Below are 8,381 nucleotides of genomic sequence, written 5' to 3' on the forward strand. Positions count from 1 at the left end.
TGCCTGAGCTGAAAAGTTTGAGACCACCTTGGACAACATGGTGAAACCCAGTCTCCACTAAAATACAAAACGCTAGTTGGGTATTGTGGTAAGTGCCTATAGTTTCTGCTATTCAGGTGGCTGAGGTGAGAGAATTACTTGAACCCAGGAGGAGAGGTTGCGGTGAACTGAGATCATACCACTGGACTCCAGCTTGGGCAACAGAGACCCTGTCTCAAAAAAAACCANAAAAAAAAAACAACATGGGATCTAAGGACAGAGTGGTGAGGTGAGGAACCTCAGCTATAATTATTTATAAAAATCCCAGTGACAGGCTAGATACTGAGGACTAATTTGGCACCTTTGCCAGTCAACATTCCCTCCAACTGTCCATCTAAGCAGGGGCTCAAGCTATTTTACAAGTTGACAAGGAAAAAGCCATAAATAGGCTGAGCGAGGTGGCTCACATCTGTAATCCCAGGATATTGGGAGGTTGGGGTGGGAGGATTGCTTGAGGCCAGGAGTTTGAGACCAGCCTGGCTAACATGGCGAAATCCCATCTCTACCAAAAATACAATATTGTGTATTTCAAAAAGTAGTAAGGTAGATATAATGTCATGTTCTCTTACCACCATAAAAATCAGTAAATAAAATTTGAAGAAAAATGTGTAACTTTGCTGAGAACATTGGTAAAAATTTGAAAGCAATGGAGCTTCATATCATCGACTTATGATTCAAATTGTAAAAATATCCATTCTTTTGTTATTTATACATTCATGTAATTCAGTTTACATCAATGTCATAAGATGTTGTTGAAACATCATAAAATGTTTCTAATACTCAGCTAGAAGCTTAAAAATATGAAAATAGGGACTTAGAGTTTGATAAAGAATAATGAGATAGGGAAAGTCATACCAGGAGGTATTAACATTTTTAAAAAATCAACCTACAATAGTTTTTTTCAACAGATATGTCATTGTAGATACAATAGAAAGTTGAAAAACAGACATTAGTATATGTAAGAATTTACTGTTTCAAAAAGGGAGTATTTCAAATTAATGATTACTTTTTAGGATAACCCCGTCTCTTGCACATTTACATACATTCTAGACAGAAGAATTAAAGACATACATATTAAAACAGTCCCCACAATTGTGACTATGCATGTATATGAATAAAAATATTTTTGATATGGGTAAGGTTTTCTTGAGGACAGTGGGTAAATGTTTTTAAGTGTGACATAGGCAGAAAGCATAAAGGAATGAATAAATTTGTTTTACAAAAGCAACTTACACATTAAAAAAAAAAAACCCATAAATAGGCTAAGCAAGGTGGCTCACACCTGTAATCCTAGCACATTGGGAGGCTGAGGCAGGAGGATCACTTGAGGCCAGGAGGTGGAGGCCAGCTTGGCCAACATGGTGAAATCCCATCCCTACCAAAGAAATAAAAATTAGCTGGGTGTGGTGGTGTGAGCCTGTAATCCCAGCTACTTGGGGGGCTGAGGCATAAGAATAGCTCGAACTTGGGAGGTGGAGGTGGCAGTGAGCTGAGATTGTGCCACTGAACTCCACCCTGGGAGATAGAGCAAGACTCTGTCTCAGATAAATAAATAAAATGCAAATAAGGCTCCATGGGAAATAGTTGTCTCATATATGTTAGACATTTATATGTCTCATATGTATTTGAATTTCTTTCTCAGAAATATAAAAACATATATTTCTTACATATATATATATATATATATATATATGTATGTACAGTCCATTTGCATTTCTTCCTTTGAATTTTCTGACAACCATTTCACAACGTTTGAACACCTGGGATGTTTGAACACCTAGTAAACATACTGTCATATGTCCCACTTCAGTATATTTTTAAGAAATTCAAGTTAAAAGCATGATATACTACTTTTTGCCTATTTAATTAGATGGTATTTTAAAATTATTTCATATTAAAATTATGCTATTTCATCTGGGCAACGTTATAACAAAATGAATGTTCTTATATACTTCTTTTCAAAATGGGTATCTCCATTAATGCAAATGATAATTTTATGATAATTTTTATTAAAATAATTATGGCAGTGAACAATTTGGCCCCGATGTATGTTTCATAGCATTAAAAAATAAGAAAACATAAAATTCTATAATTGAGTGTTATAAAAATTTATGATAGAGACAGGTAATATACAATATTGACATTTTATTAAAAACAGTTAATATTGACTATTGGGAAGATATATATTCTAAATCAATATTAGACATGCAAATAACTTACCACTTACTTTAAAATAAAATTGAAAATAATATGTATAGCATGAATTAAAGATAACTTTTTATAGAAATAAATCTGAAAGTGACAAAATTTGGTAAGTTATCTTTGAGTTCTCCCTCAGTTTTGTTGATCTGTACTTTGTAAATCTTCTAAAATATGTAATAGTTGTTTAAAAAAGTTTGAAATAATTTAGGTATAGGAAAGTTGCAAAGAGAGCAGAATTCCTGTATACTCTTCACTCGGCTTCTCCTAATGTTAACATATTATGTAATTACAGTATAATTGTTAAAAATAAGATATTAAAATTTATATATTACTATTAACTGGATGCTTTTTTGAATTTTGCCGGGTTGTAACTAGTTCTGTTCCAAGATTTAAACCAGGATACCATATTGCATTTAATGTGCTACTTTTCTAAAAAGAGGGGGAAAAAAATCTCCAAAACGAATTGAAAAACAGTAATAGCAACATAAAATTTCCCAATTAAGAAAAACCACAGCATTTGAGCATAAAATTGGCTTTGCCTAGGCTTCCTATTGTACAAGAAACTAAAGGAAAGATGATAGGGGACATAAGCCTTCCTTGTTGTGTACTGTGTTAAGACTACATACTTGAAGCAGGTAATAGATAGTGATGGGGCGGTGGAAGTAGGAAAGTGAGGTGGGATATACACACCACTATTCCAAACTGCCCCACTGAAAAATGCTTCTTCTCCTGTGCCAAGGTTATCTATAGCAATGGATCTTTGATTCTGGTTGAAACTACATCCAACTAAATATACTTACTTAATTCTGCTCAGAAACTTTGATTGGTTATCATTCCTTATTCATAATAAATTGAAAAATGATGTATTAAATGCAAATTGATAGGCTTTTCAGTTCTGTTGGGGAAAGCAAGAAAAGAGCTATTTGGTAATGAAATATTTAGGGCTACTTACATGCTAATGAGGTATTTACGGTCTTGTCTCACATCTTGAATTGTGATGGTTTATTTCCATTTCTGTTGCTTGGCCCCCTGAGTGACAAGGCATATGTCTTTGTAGGGTAGCCAGTGTGAGACTTCCAAGCAGAGTAAACTTTGAAGGACAGTTTAAGTTTGCATATCTGAGAGCTACCTTTTGAATGGCCTTGGTAACCATGGTATAGACTCATTTTATCCCCTTCAGTATTTGATTGGGTATTCGGCAACCTCCTCTTTGCCTCCCTATAGTGCTCTATGATTTGGAGTGGTGCCATTGATCACCTATAAGTCAGTATTTATCTGACTTTATGAAATAGAGAGAGGGTTTCCCTGAGGGAACTTCATAAACTCAATCCCTTTGACTCAGAGAGCTTCCTTTCTATCAGAGTTCTTTTAATGAGTAGAGACTATAGGAAATTGTCATTGTGGAATCAGGCCAAGTAGCTGAGTGTCAGATATGCTTTTAGGGCTCTCTTGAGCCTGAAACAAGTGGTGGCTGATGTCTTGAACACATACAGTATGTTGATTTTCCTGGTAACCCACTCCTTGCGTGTTAAAAGAGTACTTAGGCTCTTTTAATCTGGGCAGTATAATTCTGGATAGAGCATATATAGTAAACAGTAGACTCCAGAATCTAGGTGTGAACAAGCACTATTGAGGAAAAGGTGTATGTATAAACCTACCTTGGTTAGCATGTAAGGGCCCCACTATGTGATCCACTCAGTACAGGCTTTGGGGTAAGGCAGAGCTGGGTTCAATTCTGACTCTGTCCCTTGCTGTGAGATTTCTGGTTTATTCCTTACCCTCACTAACTTCTATTTCCTCATTTATAAAAGAGGAATTCTGATATCTTCTTTGCAGAACTGTGAAAGTTAAAAGAAAGAAAAAAGAATATAAAATATTTGACAAACACAGTCATGGAAAAATGAATACTTTATTTCAGTTTCTTCCCCAAAAATGAGCCATCTTGGTCACAAAGATGTAATTCTTACATAATCATATTTTTTTAGAAGCAGGAAAAGGGGGAAAAAGAAGAATAAAACAAAACATTGTATTTCCCAACGGAGACAAGTGAATTGAGAGTTTTGGTTGTCAACATCAAGATACGTCCTTTTGGATCAAGGCATTTCAGAAAGGCAGGGTAAAATTGTGCTGTGATTTATACTCCCGTCAAATTGAATTTTCAGAACCAGCTACTCTGCAGATACTTGGTGCTGATAACTTAGTTTTTATGCTCAGTTAATCAGTTCTCACACTAAGCCAGAAGTAAATGAATCCCAAATGATTTCTAGCTATTCTAGGACAAGTGTCATTTTCCTTAACGCTGGTCATTATGCTTCTTACCCCTGTGTATTCCACAGTTTTCCTGCCAAACCATTTCTGTAACAAGGACTACAAAAAGCAAAAGTGTTTACTTCCAAAATATTGCAAGCTACTTTAATTAAAAGAAGATGAGATGTAAAAGCATTTGATCTAAGTATACACTGACCCTAATATGATATAGTTACGAAACTTGAAAGGAATGTAGAAATGAAAATAAGAATTTGTTTCATTGCATTGTATTAGAAGTAAGGTAAGAGAGTAACTTCGTCATACAGATGTATCTTTCTTTAAACAAGTACACTTATTTTAATATTTTGTGGGTCTAAAATTTTGATGCGTTGCTTAATAAAAGTGTGAATTTGTAGGTTTCACTAACAAAGATTCTAAATCAGTGGTGCTGAGGTGCAGCCCTGGAATATGCCTTTCAAGAAAGCATGGATGCGACCTTCGGGTAGATTTCTTTATAGAATATTTTGGGAAATAATTGGATAATGAAATTGTATTGGTGCAGAGGACTTTCAGAAATTCAATTCCACTAACTTCTTGCAAACTTGCTCTATTGACCTAAAATTCTGGACTGTTTCAATCAATATTAGCATTCCACACTCTAACTTTGGGAATTCCACACTCTAACTTCTTATAGTCTGAGGAGGTCAAGATGCTCTGAAGTCAGTAATGAAGCCACTGAACATTTTAAATTGTATTAACAGTAAATACTCTGATGTAGGGTATGTGGCAATGTTTCAATTATAATAAAAAATATTGTGTACAAGGTTATAGAGATGCTTCAGAGCTAGCGGAATTAGTACATAAAAGAAACACTTAATTAGAGTTTCCCAGAAGCATAACTGACATTAGAGAATGGCATCTTGCATACTGAATCAAGCAGTAACTTTAATTTTCACGCAGAGCCTCTTGACATAGACCAGTGCCACTCAAAGCGTGTTCTGAGGGCTGGCGCCCATCTTTGAAGTGCTTGTCAGTTGGTGACAAAATCAAAACAGAAATTAAAAGTAAGCTTTTAGAATCTTTGATAATATTTGGAAGGAGTAATTTTCTGTTCCTTAAATCCAAGAGGTAAAATAATTGGATTTGCTTTTAGTATATATTTTCTCTCAATTTCGTTTTTCCAGTAATTGATGTTGATTGCATTTTACGAGTGTTGGGCCATGATGGATTGGGAATTTTAAGTAAACGTGTTTTTTCATCGGGAGTAGGTTGAGAAGCCCTGATGCAGATCATTTCATTGGCAAAAACTCCGCTTTGTTTACAATTTTCCTTGGGATAGTGATTTTTGATTGCCCAGAGATTGACCATTTTTCTCTCTTGGGTGTCAAACCATAGCTGTTGCCAATCCTGTTTGTAGTTATAAGTAGACAGTGAAGATCAGGAGAGCTATTTATTGTATTTGTATGTGTGTGTGTGTGTGTGTGTGTGTGTGTGTGTGTGCGCGCGCGCGCGCGCGCGCGCTCATGCGTGCTTCCATTATTCCAGAAAAAAAATTCAAGGAGGCTGGCTTAGGGAATAAGAAAGCTGAGATGAATGAGGCTCTCTAAATTTAGGAGACATTTCTTTTGTTCTTGAAGAGCCCAGTGGCATTTGGATGGGAGCTTCCTTTCCTTTCTCCCACCCTCTGAAAGATTATTAGCATCTGGGAGCTGGTCTTGTCTACAGTATGTTTGGATCCATGTGGGATTCAAATCTGGCTTTCATTTTGATGATGTGCAAGGCCACTTCTTAGGTGGAATGCAGAAAATGCTATCCTGGAATTTAAGTATGACTGTTGTCAGGCATTATACAGTTGACCTGCCTCGTACAATTTCTTAACTCTGAGAAATTAAGTTTTGCGAGAAGAAATATTACCTATCAATACTGATTACCAGCCACACATTTATTACATCTCTGAGTCTCATGTCCCACCTAAACACTCTCCCTAGTGGAAGGTGGTAGTTAGATCAGGTCCACAGCCAATATTTTCAGAGTTCATTGGGCTGTTCCTGTTAACCTGCAATAGCTAGGCAGATCCAGTCTAGCTCTCCAAAAGATGCTTCCACATAGTACTGCAAATGCTATAATTTTTATAAACCCGTTTAAGTTTTTGTTGTTATTGAAACAAATGATCACAATTTACTGCCTTCACAAAAGGTATTTGTTTTCTTACAGTTCTTGAGACCAGAAGTCTGGAATGAATCTTATAGGGCGAATACCAAGGTGCCAGCAATGGTAGTTTTCTCTGGATGCTCCAAGGGGAAATTCCTTTCCTACTCTTCACAGGTGTGTGTCTGGAGATCTTTCCCAGCTTCTGCTGGCCGCATCATTCCAGTCTCTGCTTCTGTCATCACTCTGTCTTCTCCTCATAGTATCTTCCTCTGCCTCTCTCAGAAGCATTCTTGTGATTACATTTCAGGCCCACCTGGCTAATTCCAGGCAATTTCTCCATCTTAACATCCTTAGTTTAATCACATCTGTAAAGTCCTTTTGGCTATGTAACATAACATATTAATGGTTCCAAGGATTAGGATCTGGGCAGTTTAAGCCGCCATTATTCAACCCACTACAGACCACAGTAAAAGTCTCTTAATTCCCTTTTCCTAATCTTAACACATTTTTAAAATGTCAAAGCAGGACTTTTTTTTTTCCTATATGAGAGATTTATTGGCTGCAAAATTAATACTGAAGCAGAAAGGCAGGTAAGAACACAAGCTTTTAGTATTAGACTATGTGGGTTAAAATCCTAGCTCTGCTCCTTACACTCTGTTTAATTTTGAAAATAACCACTTCGTGCCTTATTTTTCTCACTTGTAATAAAATAGTATCTACTGTATACTCTTTGTATGAAGATTAAATGAGTTAGTTTATAGAAAGAAGTTAGATCAATATCTAGATAAATAGGATGTGTTCAACAAATGTTAGCAATATCCTATTATTGTTAAGCAAATACGTATTGGTTCACCCTGCACCAGGCTCTGTGACAGCTCCCAGGGATATTTTCATGTGAGTTGCATGACTGAGGACTGACATCCAGTGTGTCTGCCTGTGGTAAGGCCCCTCAGCAAACTGACTCAGAGGTGAATAATTGCATAGGAGAAGTTTACATTGAAGAGTCGCCATGTTATCGGCAGCTGTGGGGGAATAAAAGACATAAGATAGTGTAGAGAAAGGAGTTAAACTATGTGGCAGTCGTAATGCAGGATACAGTCCATTCTATGAGGACTTCTGTTGCTGGAATGATGCTGCCTTGATTGAGGAGCCAAAGGATCCTTCCTGTCCTTCTTACCCTCCTGCAGATCAACAATTAGATGCAGTGTGTTCCCAGGATTGGGCCTCATCCTGGATAAAATTTCTCCAGCTGAAGGGAACTCCCAGAGAAAGATTGAGCCTAGAGAGGTCTGCCACCCATAACATCAGATGCAGGAGGAATGAGTGACTCAGTCCCCAGGAGCATCTGTGCCACCCACCTGGAGGGCATCATCTGCAGTGCTCTCCTAGACATTCTGTTGTCTGAACTCCTAGGGTCTCACACTCCCTTGCGGATGAAGAGCTCTGTGTGATTTTGGTTCTAGCAATCAGAGGTACTCTCCGGAGGTTTTGATTTAGAACTGAGTGAAGTAGAGGACAGAACAGGCAGACATTCATTTATAATGTTGACTGTGGCACAGATAGTGCAATTTTGCAGTTGAAGGCTTCCTTATCTGGCACCTTCTCGCACTGATGGTGACAGCTCTCCTGCTGTCATGGCAGAGGCAGTGTGATATTGGGGACTGGGAAGCATTCCGTAGAGTCAGGTTGGAGCTGGCACTCCTAACCTTCCTTTGAAGTTCCTTTTCTGTAAGCCACAAAAT

Source organism: Cebus imitator, unplaced genomic scaffold, assembly GCF_001604975.1.
Source record: "Cebus imitator isolate Cc_AM_T3 unplaced genomic scaffold, Cebus_imitator-1.0 Scaffold221, whole genome shotgun sequence".
NCBI classification, from domain to species: Eukaryota; Metazoa; Chordata; class Mammalia; order Primates; family Cebidae; genus Cebus; species Cebus imitator.